Raw genomic sequence first — 20,665 nt, 5'->3', positions numbered from 1 at the left:
ACCTCAGCACCCCACCTCCTCTTTCTTCCTTTCCCTTTATCTCAAGCTGTTAACTGACAGCAGAGAAGTAATCTCTCTTCTGAATGTAGAAGGCTTAATGTTGACCCTCTCCCAGAGATCTCTGTGTCTTCATAGCAAGTTCTGGTTGAACTTGCTATGCACAACGAAACAAAACTCCACACCAGTAACTTTCCCCTGAAGAAACTGGCCGTGTGACTGGCAGGGAGGTTTGAGGGGCAGCGAAAAGAGCCTTCCCGGTTCACAGGCTGTCTGATACAGCTACCCAGACTTTCACGGAAAAGAAAACACTGAGCTAAGATTCTTAGCTGGTTTCCAAATAGGATTGTGGAATAGAATTTAGTTATTGCTGACACTGGGTGCACGGGTAGTTTGTTTCTTTTCCATTACAACCAGGTGTATTCTCTGAGGAGTCTCCTCTCATCTCTACACGAAAGACTCTTCACTGGGACATATGGTGGGCCATACCAGATGCACTTTCATACAATGGCCTCTCATAAATCACCTGAAGCATCTTTGGTGATATATGCCTCAAAGCCCTGTGAACGAGCATAATCTTGGAAGTAGGTGGATTATCTGGGATGTTTGTTTGTTTGTTTTTTGTTTTCTGTATTTTTTTTAGTGGAATTTCTGGTTTCATATTAGACTCAGTAAAATATCTTCAGGGAAATAATCTAATTTGTACCTGATGATGTAATTAACAGCTATCATGCTCTTCTAATGAGAAGTAGTCCAGGCCTGGGACCTTTCCAAGGATGCAAGGAGGCAAAGTAGCTTTCACTTTCTAGGGCCCGCCTGCTCCAGGATGGCTGGTTTTTAATCCCCAAAGGAAACAGTTAATACACAGTGGTCAAAGCATCAAATGTGTGATGTCTGAGCACAGAGTGTGTGAATTCACAGAAGCAGAAGGAGCCAGCGCAGTTCATCTCATGGCACCTGAAACCTCTTACTCTCTGTAGAGTGGGAAGTATCCAAGTAAAGTTTTTCTACACACAACAACTTCCTTGGCAGTCTTAGCTCATTGGTGAAGGTCACTGGTTAAAAGTCCCTAAAGAATCGACTATAAGGAGACTGTTCTATGGTCCTGAATGTTCTTGGTAGCCCAAATCTGACCTTCCCCTGCCAGAGAGCCATACTCCTCTCTGTAACCAACAGATTTGGCAATTCCCTGGTATTCTTTAGTTAAGAGTTACTAACCTCGAGCTGTTTGATCTTTTTTTTTTTTTTTTTTTCCTGGTACTGTGTAAAAGCTGTGTAAATTTCCCACATTTCCGGTCAAAGAGCACAGAAACATTCACGAATACTTATTTTTCATCTTCAGTTTACAGTGCACCAACTTGCTTAACGGGCCAGTTCTTAGAGATATCAAAGTTAATAGAACTATGCTTGTTTGTTCCCGTTGTTCTTGAGAGTTGGCCTAATAGTTTTTCAATGAGCTTCTGCAAACTTGACCTATACTACCCTGGGAATTTGTGTAGGTGTGAATCTGTGGGAAATTGGAGCAAAGGGATAATAACAGTCTTTGAGAAAGCAATCCATCTCCCCCTTCTCTAAGCACTCCATAGTCCTTGAAGGGAACCCTTTATCTTTCCACCGAGGAAAAGAATACATCCTACCATGTAGACTCACAGACTAATCAATACCATTTTTTTTTTCAAATCTTGTCACAGCTTCCACATCCCTATTAACACCATGAGTTTGACAGCTAGGAATAAAATATTGTAAATACACAATAACTGGAGGTTTTGGGAGTTACCTCAGCATCTTCAAGTAAAGTAGTTTACATCATTAGTGATACTTTTTAACCACTGCAATACTTGCTTCTGTTTTCATTTTTATTTTTATCTTTTTTTTTTTTTGAGACATGGACTCTTGATGAGCCCGGAGCTCTTGTATCTAGCTAGACTGGTCAGCACTCCAAGGTCTTCCTTCCTGTGTCTCCCCGAAGCCAGATTATAACAAGTCCAGATTTTTACTTCTGTGCTGGGGATCCCACCTCAGGATGTCATGCTCATACGTCAAACACTTTCCTGACTGAGTCCGTCTCTTCAGTGGCATAAATACGGGTTTTAATAAGGTTCATATCTGCCATTCTTTGGCCTTTGAGCCTTTATGCCATAGAATAGACAAGTGGAACCACTCTTGCTAGGTACCCGGCACTGGTTCTGGTGTGTGATCCACTGAGAGGTGAAGCAGTCTGCAACACCTGTTCACTTCTTTCTTCCACAGACTAAACTAGGGTATATCTGAGCTTAGACACATGAGCGAGTATACACACACACACACACACACACACACACACACACACACACACCCCTACCTCAACTCTCCTTGGCCTCAGAATCTTATTAGGTGGCTTCATTCACTTCATTGGTCCTTTCTACCTTTCCCAGATATACAAAGTCTATACTACATAGGAAGGGAACAAAAAATTCTTAGTTACACGAGAACACTAAGTGTTTTTGGGTCATCCCTTGAGATGATGTTGGTGGTGACAATGACCACACCTTACAAGATCCATAAAGTCCAGTTGTTCCAGCCTCAGACATCTTTTAACCCTCTGCAGATAGAGCCTGGCTGACTTGGGGTATCAGATCCTAGTGCCACTTTACTGGAGGTTCCTTCTCTGGCATCGACTGGGGTCACTGTGTGTCAGGAAGAATTGCCTAAGAAAATCCTACCTACATTATAAAAGGATTTCTTCAGTCTAGTTGCTTTTAAAATGATGCTACATTTAAAAGAAAAAAAGTCCACAGACCTCAAAATGTAAAGATTGTGATTTTGGATTTCAATGTGACATACACTAAGGAGTCAAAGTGTCTGGAGCCCAACCCTCACTGACCACATTCTGTAGGGGAAACCTGAGCAGAAGAAGTGGAGTTGTCCTTCCTGGAGAGCTTGGTGTGCAGAGGTGCAGGTGGGTCACCCTGTCCTCTTGAACATGGCTTAGTCTTTTTGGGCAGCACTTTTCTATCTGTAAAAAGGCAAGTGAGAACAATACAGGTAGTCAAGGACTGTGGCAGACTTATATATGATATGTGTGGAGCCTATCTGATGCCCTGTTAAGTAGAGAATCCACATTAAAGAATGAGAGTAACCGGGATGCCTCACTGTTGTTTGAAGAGATAGCATGTGTTCACAGGACAGAGCATATAATCCTGCCCCAGACACTGAGGCTTCTACACTTCCTTGGGTACCATACTTGTTGGGAGAGGTTACAATTATAAAGTGCCACCACTTGGGGTGTTCAGAATGCAGAAGTTTATTGTTTCATTGTTCTGGAGACTGGGAATCCAATATTAAAGGACTGGCAGGGACATGCTTCCTCCAAAACCTGAAAGGGAAGGGAGCTGTGCTGCACTGGGTTTTGTGTCTTTTTTTTCATCTCGGAAATGGAGGGTTAGCTGGGAAGAGGGAAACTCAATTGAGAAAAGGCTTTCATCAGACAGGCAAGTCTGCCCCGGCTTTTTCTCGATTACTGATTAGTGTGGGAGGATGCAGCTCATTCAGGCTAGTGTTACTGTATCTGGCCTGAGATAGATAAGTTGGGGGAGAGAGCTAGGGGAACCCAGTCAGTAAGCAGCATCCCTCCAAGATCTGTGCTTCAGTCTTGCATTAGTTTCTCCTGATGATGCACTGTATCCTGTAAGCCAAAAAATTGTCCCCTTCTCCCATGTCGCTTTCAGACATGATGTTTATTACAGAAAAAGGAATCCAGCTACGAGAGAATCCTTCCTTCCTTCAGCTGTGGATAGCCTGGATCTTGCTTGGTTTGTGGCAGCATGATAGCTTTTCTCTGGTGCATCTTTATTTCACTGTTCCCTAATTCTAAAGGTGTATGCATGCACGTGTGTATGCAGAGGTCAGAGCAGGAAACTCAAGTGTCTTCCAGTGTTGCTCTCAGAGTTACTGCCTCAATATGGGCTTAAATTGAAATCTTGCTGTTGTTGGTTCAGCTGCCTGGCCAGGGAGATTTTGGGAGCTGCCTTCTCTGCCCCACAGAATTAGGGCTGTAGGCAAGCACAACCATGCCTGGCTTTTTATGTGGGTGTTGAGGGTTTGAAACCAAGTCCTCATGCTTGCAGAGGGAGCACACTTACACACTGAGGCATCTCCCTAACCCCAATCTTCTCCTTTTCATAAAGTCACCGGCATGTGGCCTGAGTGCTCCCCTTTTGTGTGTGAGGTTGGAATTTATTAAGGAAAGGTTTACTGTAGAGGTATGCTTGGCTTCTAAAAGTGAGGCTTAGAAAAAGAACACAAATACATGCCAAGGGTGGGTGTGAGCTTAAAACTTAGCTTGGCTATCTCTTTAAGGACCACACTTCCAAGCATCCAGTTCTGAGAAGCTGGAGTTAGAATTTCAGCGTACTTTGACACATTTTATCATTTAAAGGCCATTTAGAACCTTTAGCATTTCAGGCAAAGTCCCCTCCCTGTGGTGGCATTTGCAGACGGCTCTTAATTGGATCTTTCCAAATTTTGGAGTCACCTATTGTCTGTGGCCTTCTAAACTGGTAAAAACTTGCTGTGTCAGTGCAGGTACTTTCTTCAGAGATGTGTCCTTTCTTGGTAGCTCATTTTAGCATCTTCTTAAAATACCCTCCCTGCTATGTTAGAATGTTTTCGTTGCAGAGGTAATTCGTGCTCACTCTAACAACTAAATACAAAGGCAAAAAATTTCTCCCCTGCTTTTTCCCACTGCCTCCTACTAATACCAAAGGAGTATTTTCAGCCTGGCGTCAGTCTCTCCACCTTTCCTCCCTGTTCAGTCATGTGTGAATACACCTGTCAGCTTGGGTTGTTTATTCCTACAGAAATGAGATTCCACCTGTCAGGTACTTTTCCTGCTTCCAGGTCATGCAAGGAAAGCTGTTTCTTCTTAGAGTTGTCAAACATGTGGGTGGTCCACAACTTTTCCATGCTTCCTGTGCTGGTGAAAATTTAGATCGCCATTTCCCCATTTTGAGCTACAGGGACTAGTGGTGGAGATGAAGGACCTCTCTGTTTTCCTACTTTGCAACTCTGATATATACTGTTTATACAGACAACAGGAACAAGGAAGATGTCAGCTCTTAACACAAACACAAGTGTCTGGAAGGGTGTGTGTCTGAGTGTGGCAGTGAGCTGGCCCACTCATTACTGCTCTGATACCATTTGCCTGCCTTGGGAAAGCAGGAAAAGGCTGCCAGGGACCGAGAGGGAGCTTCAAAATGAGGTCAGGAGCATCTTTGAGCCCTTAACTTAATGATGCCTGAGTCTCACTAATTTGCTGTTGCATTGATCCTTTTGTGAGCTAAGAACAAGCCTTCATATGTCACGAATTCCAATGCAATTCCCAATTAGACTGAACGAGCAGGCTTTTCAGAAAAAACAAAAACAATTAGAGCCGACTAAAAATAACCTGCATTTTATAGGTAAGCTTAAAGTCATGCCACCCTCCACTTTAGGGCAATTTCAGGGCTTATTTTGTGTATAGAAACATGACCAACAAGCACCAGACATTGTGTTCTAATTGCTGGTTAGCATCAAAACTGGTTCTATATAAACTGGTTCTATTTTCACGGTCAATAGCCAGCTGGTGTACTGCAGTGACCTGGGATAACCTGTGAGCACACAAGCAGGATGCGAGTTTATAGGTTTATATATTTTACCTGACAAGGAATGGAATGTGACTAGAATTGGAGAGACAGAAGCAGGGCTTGCTTGGATATGATACTGCCATGTTTGTGTTTCTTACTCTTCAGAAGCTTGTGACAGAAACTAGTAAACCTCAAATGTTGGGTACTTTGTAGAATATTATATATAGTATAATACTATGTATTTTATGTATCAAACTATGATGTAAATCATAGAGATACATGTAGAGACAGATATGTAGATATAGGTAGATACATATACTTAAAAATTAATTGGCCTGAGACTGAAGGGGTACAGAATGTTCTGGAATTTTCCTTCTTTATTCAGTGGCATACCTCCAGCATACTTACCTATTGTTGTCTCTAGACCTGCCCCATTCTTACTGGCTCCTGCTGTCTAGCTCTCTCTGGCTTGTGCCATAACCCATTTCCTCATCCCTGGACAATAGGCACTGTACTGGCTGGTTTTGTGTGACAACTTGACACAAGCTGGAGTTATCACAGAGAAAGGAGCCTCCCTTGAGGAAATGCCTCCATGAGATCCAGCTATAAGACATTTTATCAACTAGTGATCAGCCCCTTGTGGGTGGTGCCATCATCCCTGGGCTGGTAGTCCTGGGTTCTATAAGAAAGCAAGCAGAGCAAACCAGGGGAAGCAAGCCAGTGGGTAACATCCCTCCATGGCCTCTGCATCAGCTCCTGCTTCCTGACCTGCTTGAATTTCAGTCCTGACTTCCTTTGGTGATCAATAGCAGTGTGGAAGTGTAAGCTGAACAAACCCTTTCCTCCCCAACTTGCTTCTTGGTCATGATGTTTTGTGTAGGAATAGAAACCCTGACTAAGACAGGCACTTTGACACAGATTCAGTGCTGTGATTGTACAGTCAGCACCACAGGCTTCATACAGCCCCATGAAGACAGACAGCACACATCTGCAGGGCCAGCCCCTAGGGAGGCCGAGGCAGGCATATAGCTTGAACTGCAAAGTTTGTAGCCAGCCTAGGCAATGTAGCAAGGTTCTGCACACAAAAAAACTTAAATTATATTTAAAAATTTATTCACAGATATTGTGTTTCTGGAGTTTGGGTCATGCTTCATTATTCCTGAAATAAATTTTAAAAAACCTGATTAGGGCATGGCTTTTGTTTTAATTTTACTTCCATTTAGATCTTTAATCTATATGAAAATTTTAGGAGATTAATAAATAGAGATCTATCTTAACTTTTAAATTCTGGTACCAACCTTGGCAACATTTATCATTCACTATGTGTCCGCCTAGCTTCCATTTTAAAAGGTTTTGTTTACCATATTCAAACATACCCGTATATTCATGGCTATCTGAGTTCTGAGTTTACTGTAGCTTCGTAATATATAATTTTGAAATTTAATAGAATATGTTTCTCCTTTTTTTTTCACCTTACAGTTTTCTTTTCTTTTTTCTTTGTTAAACTCAATTTTATTTTTTCCCTGTGATTTTGGAAATGACTTTCAAAACATTTCCTCCAAAAAAAAAAAAAAAACCAAAAAACCTTATTTATGCTTTGTTTGTGGTTCATATTTTTCCTGTAAGAAAGATTTCGGGTCTATAATGCTGAGTGTGCACATCCAAGGGCAGTGGATGGCCTTTCTGTTATTTTATGAGCAGAGGTGAAGACTTTCTTCATGTAGGAACAGGAAATGTCACAATGCCACCCCCTTGAGAATTCAGCCAATTTAAAAATCATTCATGAGTGGGATGTTTTCTTTGTTATCCAGAGAAAAACTACTAGTTAACACTCATATACCAACCAGCAACTTGCCAGGTTCTCTACCAGTTTTCATTAAATGTTCATTGTTTGTCTTGAGGTCCCCAGGTCCACAGCCATGTTATCTGAAACTATTCAGAATTGTCTCTCTGTCCTTCCATGGGAATTTATTTTTCATTTTTATGATTTGTCTGGTATTATAAAGAAAACAATTTCCTTTGTTTTCTACATCACCTGGTTTTATATTTTTAAACTGCAGGTTACGATACATTCATGGAGCACCAAATCTCTTTTATTCTGAATGTTTTAAAAAAAAAACATGAAATTTCAAAAAGACTAGAGAAATTCTCCAGTATTGTATGTTATAACCACACACACACACACACACACACACACACACACACACACACACACGTACGTGTTTCCTGAGTCACTGGATAAAGTTGATTTCTTAATGGGGCGAACAAAAATTTGACGTATATTCAAATAAGTGATTTCTTTCTACAAACTCTTGTGCTTCTTGCCTCTGACTCCCGGCTCATCTCCATTGCTTCCTCCAGGGGAGCATCACTGAGTAGACTCATGTGAATGCTATGGCCCCTTGTCACCCTTTGGATTGGAAGCCAGTGGTGCCCTAAGCTAGAATCTGATGCCTTCAAAAGAATTCGCAGGAGATGGAGCCCAGAGCCAGGCTTATTGGAGAGCACAGAAACAATAGAATGGTTTATTGAACTCAGTTATTGAATCTGTTCGTATGCTTTGTTGTTTATTTCCAATTGTTTGGTGAATAGATATAGAAACTCCAGTCTCCAATCTTATTTTTTATCTCCCTTCCTGACCCCTTGGGCAGACCAGATTTTCTAGAAGGCTTGACACAGAAATAGGGATTAAATGAGGCATGATCCTAGTCCAAAGGGTTCATCCTGGGGCTGGTTTGGGCTCTGTAACACTATAGCCGTTCAGGTTGCTTTTATTTAATCTGGCATTTAAGTATCCGTTATTCAATCCAAGAAGCAGAAAGGGCTTGTCCTAGTTCGCTTTCTGTTGTTGCGATGAAACATTGACCCAAACCAACTTGAGGAAGAAGTGATTTTTATTTTATCTTAAAAATCCCTAGTCACAATCACCGATGGAAGTCAGGGCAGGAACACAGGGCAAGAACCCAGAGGCAGGAACCGAAGCAGAAGCCATGGAGGAATGTTGCTTACTGGCTTGCTCTCCCTAGATTGCTCAACTAACATTTCTTATACAGTTCTGGCACATCTGCCTAGGGATAGCACCTCTTACAGTGTTCTGGGCCCTGCTATATAAAATAGTAGTCAAGAAAATGCTCACATAGGTATGCTCACAGGCCAATCTGCTGGAGGCCATTCCTCTGTTGAGGCTTCTTCTTCCTAGTGTGTCAAGTTAACCACTGAGATCAACCATCACTGGGCAGGTTAAAGTTCCCATCCAGAAATCAACAGTCAGTAAGAATAAGATTTTTAAAGCTTAGACGATGAATATTGTTGTATTTCTTTTTGTGTAGGCAGTTGTCCATACTCTAGGCAGCCTAGAACGAGGTTTCCTGTCATGCTGAATACTAGGCCCCATCTAGTTTCTCTGTGATGCTCACCACACTCGGCCATGCTGACTTTATCTTGTGGTGCTCCGTCTCTTTTCTCCTATTTTCTTCCATCTATCCCATGATCTTTCGATGAGTGTGACAGTTTCCCTCTTCGTGTTTGACTGACAAGAAAGATGGAGGGCAGGGAGCCGCAGATGAAGAGAATGAACCGGATTGATCAAGTTTGCCCCTGCTGTACAGGGCAATGGTGCCATTCTTCCCTTGCACAGTCTTGGTTGTCTGCAGCGCTCCACCCACTTAGCCCCCACAGCTGGATGAGAGCAGAGCGAGACAATCATGCTGATTCACCTCAGATCCATCGTTAAGCGGCTCCTGGTGCCGCTTATAAGCTCCGCTGCCTGACCCCAGTCCTTCCTCCTCTTCCATTCCATCCCTACCTTCTGTTCTTTCCTTGAGCCCTGGCATCTCTCCCCCATCCCCTCTCCTAATGACCTTGTAGTTCATTTTTAATTAAAAGACAGAAGCAACGAGAAAAGAATCCTGATGCAGCCCATCCGCGCATCTTCCTTACCCGCCTCCGCCTTCCTCCCATGACTTCGAGAATGACTGTGCACCTGTCTTTGCCCAACCCCAGCCTCTTGCGCGTTCGATTGATCTCCTGCCTACTCAGGGCCTAGCTTCAGCAGTTCTCCTTGTTCTCACACTGCGGGTCTCCCCATCTCTACTGAATCACTCTCATTTGCAATACAGATGTCCTCTGGTCGTCCCACATTAGAACATCCTGGGTGGATGCACTCCCTCCTCCCCTTGTCCGTCTCTTCCCTTGCGTTTCAGCAGGTGTTCTTCCACTCATTTGTCCTGGGAGTATGTTAACGGTCTGGGGAAAGCCTATGTACTTCTCAGATGCTTCAAATAAAACACAGGGCTACAAAAGGAATACATGACATAATTATCAGTAATAATAATATTTTATCTAGTAGGATATGCTAACATTTTTCCTTAGTAATATACTAATGCATTTAATATAAAGGCAAGCTAAAATTACATTTTAATTAAAAAAAATTTTTTTTACCTTTATTTTATGTGCATTGGTGTTTTACCTGCATGTATGTCTATGTGAGTGTCAGATCTTGGAGATACAGACCGTTGTGAGCTGCCATGTGGGTACTGGGATTTTAACCTTAGTCCTCTGGAAGAGCAGTCAGTGCCTTTAACTGCTGAGCCATCTCTCCAGCCCCCTACATCTTCATTTTTAAGTAAAAATAAAAACATACCACTACAAAATATAACTACAAAAGTTCTCTGTAGTTATAACCTTTACACTTCCTATACTCCAAAAGTCTGTGCAGTGTTACAAAGGTTATAACTTCTCATTGGAGCTATTAAATGTAAGCAATGAAAGTGACTAACCTCCGATAATATTGGCTAATGAGGTATTATGTATAGAAAAGGAATGAGACAGTCTGTGTTTCTCCCATCAAATGATGTAGCTGGATTGAGTGTTTCTGGGTCAATATCATAATCACTTGAAATCTAGTCCCACATATAAAACCACCTTGGCAACAGTTGTGAGCCTGGTATCTTAAGGTTTCTGCAGCTATCCCTATGAGATGTGAAATACAGTTCCCACAGACTGTGAGGTAACAGACTGCAGATACTACATTAGAAGTGGATGGAAATGAAGACAAGCTATAGAGTCAAAATAAAGTTTCAGTGTTTGCCATCTAAGTTGGTAAGACTCCTTGTGATCCTCCTCGGATCCTTCAGGGTCCCTCATTTAAGGACCCTTCTCTCATAACAACCTTCCCTTTAGAAAGAGCTCTGTTCTCTGCCTTCGGCATCTCCTTTGTTATGTGGAGATCTCTTCACTGGGATTTTGCCCTCACAATCCTTTGAGAGTATTCTTAGTAAGGTCCCTGTGAGTGACTTTTGTGTTGCTATAGCCAATGAGGTTGCCGGTCTTACATGGTACTTCAGAGGACTGGTCTTTCTTTTCTTTTGAATTATCTCCCCCCCTTGGGTATAGTCTTTGCACAAGCACATATTTTATATCAGGTGTATTATTTTTCATTAAAAATTTAATTAGCATATTCCATGTCGGGTTTCATTACAATATTTTCAAGCAAAATTAGTTTCTATTGATTATCATTGTCTCATCCTCCTGTCCCACTCTGTCCCCTTCTACTGTCTCCCCATGGACTTTCCATTTTCATGTCACCTGTCTTACTGACCCCTCTCCCCTCCCTAAGGCCTTTTGTCTTGTCTTGACGTTTTCTTCTAGTTTGAGCCTCTCCCCATACTCCCCCCATCGTAAGTGTCCATGCAAACATAAGCTGGGATCTGAACATGATGGGCCCAGGCCTGTTGTTTTGGGTGCAGTCCTTCCTTTGGCTTCTCTCTGGCCTTTAAGGTTCTCAAGTACTTAACGCCACTGCCTTCTCTTCTGACATATAAATCATGGTGTGAGTCAGGACTCAATCCTTCCATTTATTTTCTCTCTCTGTCTAGGCATTCTCTTATTCATCTTATCTCTCCAAAGTTATCAGGTCAGCCTCAGTTTCAACTGAGTTTCAACTGCCCAGTTGCTATCCCCACATGGTTGCCTATTAGAAAAACCAGTTTGCCATGGGAATATGAGCTCCTCATGTTCTCAAGCCCACTTTTCTTTTGGTCTCTCCTCACTCAGCTAATTTCAGCTCTATTTCTCTGAGAATTTAGGCTAAACATCTCACTGTGATGTTAACCCATCAGTGTGCTTGTCAGTTCTAACATCACAGAATGTCTCGGACATAACCCTTTCCTTACCTCAGTCCTGCCCACTCGTATGACCCTCTAAGGCTGATTCTCTGGAATAAAGCCCCAGCCTCCTCCCCCTCCCCCTTATCCTATTCTTACCTTTGGAAGTTTAGTAATCTTAGAAGCGACTCATCTAATTCTGCTTCTTTGGATTCAAATGCAGTGTGCACAGTGCCTAATGGTATTCAAAGCTCTCAGGCACTGCTAATGGATGTGATTCCATAGTAACGGGTGTTTCCTGTGAGTGACTTGTGGAGTTCATTCAGAAGCAAAAATCACGAATATAATAAGATTTTAAAATGATGCTCTGCCAGTTTGAGGCATGGCACCTCTGTTTTAGGAGCTTATGGTTAAAGGATACTCAGAAGTTGTTTCGAGTATTCAAATGAAATCATGACCTACATTCCTCGACACTAAGGGACTGTGCTGTTTCTGTCATGTGACTGCCAGATACGTGAGATGTGTTAGCTAACTGCACCTTCTTCTATTGTTCTTTCTCTTCTATGAATCAGGAGATAATAAAAATGCCTCTGAGAGCGTTAGAGTGCAGGTAACTTTTAAGCAATTAGGACTCTTGTCCAATCAGCAAATGGTAGTTACGAGCCAGGGACTCCACTGGCTGCTGGAGCATAAGTAAAGGCAGGGCTCCTAAGAGATCCAGATGAGTAGTCGACACAGGCCCAGTAACACGGACGGTGGGACGTTGAGTTCTGTGTGAATGCATCTACAGGCTCCATCTTGAACCCCTGTTCACCATGTCTATAGGGCTCGTCTGTACCACAGCCAACTCCCTAACTAGTGCTGGCTTAAGAATCCCAAAGGATGAAAAATACAGAGATCATACAGACTGTAAAAACTTTCCTGGGAAAATGCCCATGTGACGCATTCCATAAAGTGGACTCTACTCTTAAACTTTCTAGAGTAATAACTGCAGATGTCTCTTATTCATTTCTTAGGGACTCCTACATTTTACGTTATTTTTATTCTGTAGGTCATGAGGGTCTTGCAGATTTATTGCTTCTGCTCAACAGTCATCCATCAATGAAGACATTTAAAACAGATGAATGTGATCTACTTTCTTTTTTTTTAAAAAAAAAAAAAACAACCTTTTTATTGGTTCTTTGTGAATTTCACACCATGCAGCCCAATTCCACTTATATCCACCCCTCCCCTTGTACCTGCCACCTCCACCCTTGCAACTTCTCCTCCAACAGAGGAAAGAAAAATCTCATTGTAGCTTTGTGTCCAACAGCTTACCCTTTTGTCCACACTTCTTTGTTTGCAAATGTTCATTGTGATGAGTTATTGGTCTGGTACTAGGCCTCTAGCTTCTGCTAAGCTATCAGTACTAGAGCCTCATTGGGACTCCTCTCAGATATCCTGTTGCTGCCGTGTGTCATGAAGATCCTATAGTTTTGGTACTGTAGAACGTGCCTCTTTATGCACTCCTGCAGTTCATTGATGGGGTAGATGCTGGCGTGGGCCAACTCAAAGCCCCGGATGTGGGCCTGAGAACTATCTGAGCTAATCAGCATGCCAGCTCTCCCACATTCATGCCCTTGGGGCTAGATCATCCCTCATCCCTTTTCTGCAACTAGGACCAGCTCTACCCTTCTGCCCATGCAAGGTACAGGACCCACTCTTCTGAGTGTTACAGCCAGTGAGGGATAGGGCCAGTCCTCCTATTCTCATGACCATAGGATCAGCTATCATGCCTACCATAGGTGGTGAAGGACAGGGGAGGGAAGGCGTCTCTCCCTCATCTGCACACCGCCACTGCACAGCAGACAAGAGGCAGGAGTAACCTGCCTGCAACCCTCAGCCCACAGCCAGCTCTACTTTGTTGCTCAAGCGAGGGGTAGGGGCATGTCTCCTGCTCTTTGACCCCAGGGGCAGCTCTCCTGCCTGCTGTAGGTGGCAAGGGAAAGGGAGGGCATCTCTCTGTGATCCATACCTGTATGGAAGAGGAATAATAAGGCCACCTCTCTCATACTCTCAGGGCCAGCTTACTCCCAACTCCCACAAATAGTGGGGCAGCTTTCCCAAGTACTGTAGCTAGCTAGGGGAGGGGTCAGTTCTCTTGCTTTCACACCCCCAGAGCAAGGTCTCCCACAATGCCCAGGTGAGGGGTGGAGCCAATTCTATATAACCCTCAGACATCAACCTGTCCCCAAGTGGCAGTCCAGACCAGGGATGCCTGACTGGCCTTTAGTAGTAACAGACCCCTACTGCTGTAGGACCCAGGCATGGCCCCTGATGGCCCCACCATGATCCCAGGTGGCAACACCAGATACTCACAACAGGCTGTTTGTTTCCCACTACCCCAAGTTTCCAACTCTTCCTCTCGTCATTGTGCCTACATCCTTCTGTTTCTTGTTCTCTTCTGCTTACCCACCATTTACTTGCTCATCTCAGTGGTGTCCAGGATATCTGGGTATCTAAGGTTCTCTCAGATGTGGTCTTAGGAGTGCTGTGTCCTGCTTGTGCATTATGGTGCTGGACGGGGGTCATCTTAGGCAGCCTACATCCCTAGACCTATGCAGTGCCAGACTGGTGGTCATCTCAGGCTAGCTCCCTGTCTGGGCCCCATGGCTCCAGTCTGGTGGTCATCTTGGGCTCTCTTCTCTTAGGGACTCTTAGGCTACTCATCATGCAGATGTTCGCAGGTCAGAACACTGAGAGTAGACATAGCCACTCTACTCTCTGCCACCTACTGACACACATGTGACACAGCAGCCACACCTGCAATGCCTCTAGAGTCAGGGGGACATTTCTGTTTCAAACAGCTCACCTTCATCACATTGTAACATCCTCTGTGGTGATGTTTATGTATGTGTATACAGAGGTATTCATGTATGTATAAGTGTGTACATGTTTACACACAGATGCACACCTTAGGAACATTCAGAATATATGTACCTATGTGTATATATAATGTGACTGAGAGGTGTTTGATTCGTGTGTGTGTGTGTGTGTGTGTGTGTGTGTGTGTGTTAATTTTGAAGACCAGGTTTTGCTGTGTGTGGCTCTTGCTAGCCTGGACTTCACCTGGTAGCCCAGGCTGGCCTCAACTGTGGGCCTCTTTGCCCCTGCCCCTGCCCCTGCCCCTGCCCCTGCCCCTGCCCCTGCCCCTGCCCCTGCCCCTGCCCCTGCCCCTGCCCCTGCCCCTGCCCCTGCCCCTGCCCCTGCCCCTGCCCCTGCCCCTGCCCCTGCCCCTGCCCCTGCCCCTGCCCCTGCCCCTGCCCCTGCCCCTGCCCCTGCCCCTGCCTTCTAAGTAAAGCTCTGGAATTGTAGGCTAGTGTCACCATATTGGACAAGAAAGCTTTAGAACTATTCTCTTTGGGTGGGAAAGAGAAAGAAACTCATGGATAATTTAACTATAGCATAGTGTTAACATGCTACCTTGCTTTGATCTCACTTTACTAGTAATGGGGCTGATGAGATACAGGGATGATATCCTGTCCTTCATCTTATTAAGGAGGAAACTGATGTTTTCCCCAGCTAGTCCACAGAAAGCTTGAGAATAGGACCTCAGTTACTGCCTGCATGCTGACTCCTGCTTCCACTTTGTAAACATGATTTCATTGAAGCTGAAAAACTATTTCCTTCCAATCAGAATTGGGAAGGCCACTCTGAGATTATTTGGCCAAGAACCAATAATTTTGTGGTTGGAATGGAATGTCTGGTAGATACCATCTTGGCCCCTGGTCAGGTCCCACCCAATGGCAATATCTAAAAGGCCATGTGAATGGCTCCACATAGCTGTCTGAAAGCAAGGGGTCATGTGAGGTCACAGGCTAGGTGCCAGGAGGGAGGAGCAAAGCAAGGAAGCTCAGATTTGCACAGCGTGAACTCTTGTGATGTGGAAGAAAGGCACACCTAAGGGCGGTCAGAAGGAATCTGGAAGACAGGAGAGCAGGACCTAGAGGGAAAGTGATGGCATCAGAGGCATGTTTAGAATGAAAGCAACAGCTAACCAAGTCAGATGGGGCCAGGCATATAATCTAATGTCTGGCCTGCAGTTTCTCTTGCTTTTACAGAGTGGTTAATTTTTCAAATATGGAAAGCACTATAAGGAGGTCCCACTTTCCCTTTTACCCAAGTTGCTACCTGTCATCTCACATGTACTAAGGTAGTTTCTCTGCAAGCCTAGCCTTTATTTTTTCTTTCACAGTCCTGAGTATTGCACAAGGATCGGGTGCTGGCAAAAGCTGGCAGTCCTCCTAGACTCACAAATATGAACATGGATAAATTCCAACTTGAAGTTATTTTGCAAGCAGGCTGAGTCAACAAATCTTGAATATTGACTGGGTTTAGTCCTTTAGGAACTGACTCAATATTTTATGAAACTGACTTAGAAAGTTCAGGGGGTCCTCAAAATAATGGAATTAAAATAGGATTTGTGATTTCCACCAAGTGCTTGAGTCTATAAACCACAACTGCCTGTATTAATATCTTTTTGAAATTTTTGATTGTGGAGAAACTCCAGAATTCACATCAAAAGTCTGGCTTTGGAAGTGTTATGAATCTTGGAAGCTCCTGATTCTCACAGGGAACATTTCATAGGAACTTGATATAAGGAGAAGAATGCTCACTGGAAGCTATGAGGATGTCAGCATCTTAATCTGTTTCCTATTACTATAGCAGACTGGGTAATGACAGAGAAAGACAGAAACAGAGACACATAGAGTGACACACAGAGAGATACAGGGAGAGACAAAGACAGAGACAAAGACAGAGAGACATACAGAGAGACAGAGACAGGGACAGAGTTTTCTTTCACAGTGTTTTTTTTTTTTTTTTTAATTTTAGTTTAGAGGCAAAGGTCTTAGTACCCAAGGCTGGCCTTGAACTCTTGATTACCCTGTGACTACCTCCAAAGTTCTGGGATTCCAGCCCTTACTACCATGTCTGTTTCACAGTTTTAGTGTTTGAGAAGCCCAAGCCCAGGATTGGTTGGCTTTTGTTGAGGGAATCATGCTATGTCATGTTATGGCAAAAAAAAAAAAAAAAAAAAATAGACAGTGCTATAGGAAGATGGAGTAACCTAAATTATAGCAGTGGAGGTCAAATGTTTTAATACCACCTACTAGGTTCATTTCCAGGAAAACTAGAACTCACTAAAAGAGGAAGGCATTGATCCAGTCACAAGAGTCTATTCCCATGATCCAAATGCCTCCCCCAGCATTGTAGTAATAATAACATGAGCTTCTGGAGGGCAAACTCAAACTGTAGCAGTTTGGTTTCATGACAAAAGGTTGGTCTGAGGCAGACAGGTAATCTGGTGTTATCCCAGAGAGCCCAGCGCAATCACTGGAGTTAAGTATAGTCTAGATCGTAAGAGTTCCTAAACTCCACATGTTAAAGGTTTGGTGTCTAATTGTGAGGTGTGGAACCTTTCAAAGGTAGGACTTCTTGGATAGCTTTTGAGTTATTGTGAGCATGAAAGGGATAGTTTTCTTCCTCATCTGTTTTTCTTCCAGACCATAAGACAAGTAGCCTTGCTCCAATGTGTACTCCTATGATTCATTTCCGCCACGATGAACTGATTCTCTTAAAGCAATAGGGCCAACCAGCCATGGACTTGACACCTCCAAAACTGTGAACTATTGCATGTAGCTTTTGCTACCCCACCTAAGCTCTGGGAATGGAGTTACCAGCCCCTACACAGGTTCCCTTGAATCCACAGATAAAAAACCACAAACATACACAGTTGTTCAATTTCAACTTGCCTTTTGGCACAGTTGCTGAGTGCTACTCATCTCCTGCCTGGAGAAACATGCAATCGTCTTAGCTCTGCACCTCTCTAAATTTCAGTTGCTCAGTTACATCTAGTCCCTGCTAAACACTCCCAACCACCCACCTGTAGGAGTGGCCTATGGCCACTCCACCCAAGATCTCACATGGCAAGTCACCTTTTCTCCCTCAGAAGCATGGTGAACTCTTTCTTCTCCTTGTGTCTGTCTCTTGCTTTCAAGGACCCGGAAGTCCCACCTATTCCCTCCACCCAGCAATTGGCCCATGGTTTCTTTACTGAGAGATCAAGAACCAACTGTGGAATAGGACCTTAGCATCAGAACCACCCCTACAGTGAACTATCTACTTAGAAATTCATTGATCAGTAGCAAATGTCTGACTAGTTCAGAATCCTTATAAGGAAGAGAGAGAGAGAGAGAGAGAGAGAGAGAGAGAGAGAGAGAGAGAGAGAGAGAGAGAGGAGAGAGCAATGCAATAAAAGACTCAGCTCTTCTTCTTCTTCTTCTTCTTCTTCTTCTTCTTCTTCTTCTTCTTCTTCTTCTTCTTCTTCTTCTTCTTCTTCTTCTTCTTCTTCTTCAATGGAAGAATGGGTTTGTGAGCCAAGAAAGGCAGGTGGCTTATAGGAACCAAAGGCAAAACAGATTCTCCCTGGGGCCTCCTGAGGAACATGCCTGTCCTGACACTTTTAGGCCAGTAAAACTCAAATTCGCCCATCTTTTCCTCCCTTCCTTCTGGCATTGGAAATGTCATGAGTCCTGCAAACCCTTCATTCTTCCCTTCGTCCCTGTTCTGCACCCTCCCTCTCTAGTTTTTTTTGAAATATGATCTTGCTATGTAACACTAATTAACCCATACATAGTATGGCCTGATACTATGTAGCACAGGTTAGGCTTGAACTCCTGACTTTGCCTCTCCAGTGCTGGGATTTCAGACCTAAGCCACTATGCCTGGCTCCATTTCTGACTTCTGACTCTCCAGAATTATGAAGTAACAAATCTGTGTTGGCTTGGACCACTGGCTCTTGGTGGTTTGTTCCAGCAGCAGTAGCTAGGAAAGAATGAACGGAGTCTGCTGCTGAGGGCTGCCAAAGCTGCTGCCATCCACGTGGCTTTTTAACAAGGTTTACCAACTGATGTTTATAGTTGTCACTGATGTTAGATTATGAAGTTAGGGCTTGTCTCCAAAGGATATTGTTTGTAAAACTGTCAGTTTCATAAACTAATCAGATATGTTTTAACTTGGCAAAAAAAAAAAAACCCACAAAACCCCCTAAGGATTCTAAGGCCAGTTTTCAGACTCTTGAAGATGCATCATAGCCTAGGCACTTAGGACTGTTTTGCCTGCTTATTTTTTTTTTTTTTTAATCACAGAATGCATGTTTTAGTGGGCATTCTTTCCTGGTAAAATAAAAAACCAAATTATACATTATAATACATATATTGGTATATTTGTACAAATATACATTATATATATATTATATATATATTTATCATATATATATATCATATATATACATATATATATGATAAATATCAAACTTAGAGTTAACAAGTCAACATCTGAGGTTACTATGACGACTCCAGACTATTGAGGTTGAAGAAAAGGGGAAAAAAAAAACCCCATAAAAGCAATGTTTGTTTTATTCCTGTTCATTCGTGTTCACTCAGGAACAACATATTCCAGTTTCTAATCGTTTCTAAATTGCTAGGTCACTCACTGAGTACCACACTAGGATCACCCAACAGAGGAGAAGCTAATCAGAAGGCATGTACTTTGGAGGTCACAACCTTTGCAAGTGGCTTTGTTGCTGCTGTAGTTGATGCTCTTCACGGGCAGGAAGGAAGACAAGCTACCTAGAATGCAGTCTGGGACAATGTTTTCAAAGAATGTTTGGGCTCTTAACTTATGAGAAGGAAAAATTCTAATCTGGATACTTGCTGTTCTCTGCTTGGCTTTGGAGTTGGTTTGACAGGGGCAGGCAGACAGAATAAAGAACGGAGCACAGAGAAGCTGGGATTGGGTGGGCTGCATGCTCCAGGGGAGGTTCACCAGCAGGAGCCTGGAAGCTCACAGGGAGCTGGGTTTAGCTAATCTCTGTTGTAGGTCTGTGCAGGGAAGCTTTTCCGATCGCTGTCACCACTAAAGAGGAAGCTGTGGTTGGCAGTTTCTGCATACAGTGGTTAAAACACTGTATGTGGACCAGAGGAATAATGTACATTCATCCAGGACTCCATCAGTTGTAGGCTCTCTCTCTCTCGCTCTCTCTCTCTCTCTCTCTCTCTCTCCCCCTCCCTTCCTCCCTGCCTCCTCCCCTCTCTCTTTGTGTGTGTGTGTATATATGTTTTATTTGTACGCGCAGCAACTACCTCCTAAAAGTGTGAAAATTGACCGGAGATCGAGGTGTGGGAGGAGAAAGTAAGGGCGCACAGCCCAGCACTGTGATGTGGAGGCAAAGGGAAAGCTTGGGGCAGAAAACCTAAGGGGTCATTATTACTGCTGGCTCCATCACAAAGTACCTTATGTAAGCCCCAAGGGTGAGTGTCTCTGTAACATGCTTCACTCAAGGCCTTCTTCGTTCAGTAACTTTACCATGGAGGTTGAGTGCCGTCATAGCCAGGACTTTATCCGGCCTACCCTATCCCACCTTTGATTACAGAGAATTTCCGGAAGGCCTGACTTAGCATGGTCCCAGAGCAGTTGAAAAGTGAATGCCTTGGCACCTGGGAACTGAGGCAGCCCTGGCCTGGAGCCTGTCTTAGTTGTTAGCTCAGGTTGAAACCTTCTACGGTTCCTAGAGCTTCAGGGAACACAGATTCAGTCAGCCCTCTCATGTAGCTTTTGGTTTGGGGAAAACACTTTTCAGCCAATTACTATTTTGAATCGGTTGTGGGCAAACAGAAACATTTTTGAATTGTGCAGCCTCTGCACACAGAGTAAAGGTATGATGATGATGCGCATGCCTTTGTCAGCTCTGACTGCTGTGCCCACGCCAACGTGTACCCCTGTGTCACCGCACAAGCTAGGCATGGATGCCTGCATGCATGCCTGGTAGCCACAGGCCTGACAGTTATGCTCAATGTATTTATAGGTTTAGTAGCCAGGGAACATCCATGCTGTTATGTAACACTGGAAGCTCTCTGTTTA

The 20,665-nt window shown here is 43.6% G+C and overlaps 1 protein-coding gene and 1 non-coding gene across 5 annotated transcripts in view; one reads left to right on the top strand and one right to left on the bottom strand.

The window, feature by feature from the left end:
• The window catches only part of Cacnb4 (calcium voltage-gated channel auxiliary subunit beta 4), a 244,806-nt gene that overhangs the window by 156,364 nt on the left and 67,777 nt on the right, over positions 1-20,665 (top strand). The window lies entirely within an intron of this gene.
• Positions 14,397-14,528, bottom strand: LOC117704768 (small nucleolar RNA SNORA17). Its single transcript, XR_004606299.1, has one exon. It is a non-coding gene; the product is annotated as a small nucleolar RNA SNORA17 (small nucleolar RNA).

This window comes from Arvicanthis niloticus, chromosome 2, assembly GCF_011762505.2.
Source record: "Arvicanthis niloticus isolate mArvNil1 chromosome 2, mArvNil1.pat.X, whole genome shotgun sequence".
Lineage (NCBI taxonomy): Eukaryota > Metazoa > Chordata > Mammalia > Rodentia > Muridae > Arvicanthis > Arvicanthis niloticus.
This window is presented reverse-complemented; position numbering and strand designations above follow the sequence as displayed.